Below are 1,695 nucleotides of genomic sequence, written 5' to 3'. Positions count from 1 at the left end.
ATTTACGAAATTTTTTTACAGTGTAAGTGGCTTGTGTCGTATCGTGTCCAATCATGTGCAAAGTAACGATAAACGTAACTGTAAAATTCGTTACCGTTACCAAAAAAATGTAACTTCGTTACCGTTACAGTTACCAAAGAAAAAAAGTAACGCAGTTACTAGTAAAGTTACCAAAAAAGTAACTTGTAACTGTAACTTCGTTACAAGTAACGAGTTACTTCCATTCCCTGACCATGGCATAGTACAGTATCCTAGCTTTTACAATAAATATCTTTTGGCTTGCGTACTACTGATCCTGTTGCATCAAAATGAGTTATTTGATCAGTTATATCAATAATATCTAATTGTTCCTGTGAGTACATGATGGCATGTAAAGGTAAACCAACATATTGAATATACGAATTTTTATTTCGTGCATCTTCTACATACTGCTGAAACAAATCTGATAAATCGTTTGAGCTAAGTGTTCGATCATTTCTACAATTGTGTTCTGAGTTTGCTTTCTGAAATGTCGTAAGCAATCATAGCTCTTGCATGTGTCCGTCTTGAGCAAGTTCTGGATCATTTCGTTTTGCAATCTCGTGTTGTAATGTTCTTGGACGAACATACTCAAGTTTTTTTTTTACAATTTTACGTTCGTTTCCTCTAAGAGAACAAAAGATAGTTAATCCTTCGTGCTTAATCTCCTCACATTTTGTACCAGAGATAAAAAATGTACATACTCCTTCATCCAGCTTAATGAGAGCGAATCTAAAAGACTTGCAATGACTTTTATATCTGCATCGCGCATAAGTAACATATGAATCATGATTTTTACGCATTCCTCCAAAAAATTGTAACGGACATGGAAATTTAAGCGTATGTAACATAAATTTAGATATTTCGGTACGTACATTTTCTTTATTAATACTATTATCTTCATTTTTTAAAGAGTATGTATTTAGCTGAACTTTGCCATGATCTATACAATACTTTTGTTTTAGGAATTGTGACCTTGAAGGTGATAAAGAATCAGAATTAAGTGTATCTGCTTCGTTATTTTCGTGATCTAGAATTTCTGAACATGTAATTGATGTATCTGCTTTATTATAATCATATTCAGATAATATCCCTCTACTTGTTGTTCTTTTAGGTGTCTCATTATATGTATCATTTATATTATTTTCCTCATTTTTATTTTTGTCCTCGTCGTTGCAAATAGAAATTGAAATCGAGGTATCTGTTTCGTTATTATTATATTCATATAATATCCCCCTACTTGTTCCTTTTAGCGTTTCACTAATATCGTTTATATTCGTTTCACTTATATCGTTTATATTCTGCCCATTCTTACCTTTTTCCTCGTCCTTGGAAACAGAAGCTGAAATCGCAAAATAAAAAATTGCTATAACATAAGGATTGCTATAAAAAAATATACAAGTTTAAAAATATACAAGTTTTTATAAATATACAAGTTTTTATGTGTAGAAATATACAAGTTTTTATTTTAAAGTCAATATATCCTCAAATACCTGACGCACCCTGTAGTTCTATTAATTGCTAACATATTATTTAGCATTTATTTATTATAATCATCTTTCACTAGCGCGCTCAGAGCTGCGCGATGTCGCGGATGGAGACCGCGAGGTTAGAACACCATAATTCAAATTATATAACATTAATATAGGGTAAGTGAGGTGAATATGCCACACTTAA

This window comes from Trachymyrmex cornetzi, unplaced genomic scaffold, assembly GCF_001594075.2.
Source record: "Trachymyrmex cornetzi isolate Tcor2-1 unplaced genomic scaffold, Tcor1.1 scaffold1521, whole genome shotgun sequence".
In the NCBI taxonomy this organism is placed as follows: domain Eukaryota; kingdom Metazoa; phylum Arthropoda; class Insecta; order Hymenoptera; family Formicidae; genus Trachymyrmex; species Trachymyrmex cornetzi.
Note: the sequence above shows the minus strand (reverse complement) of the source record.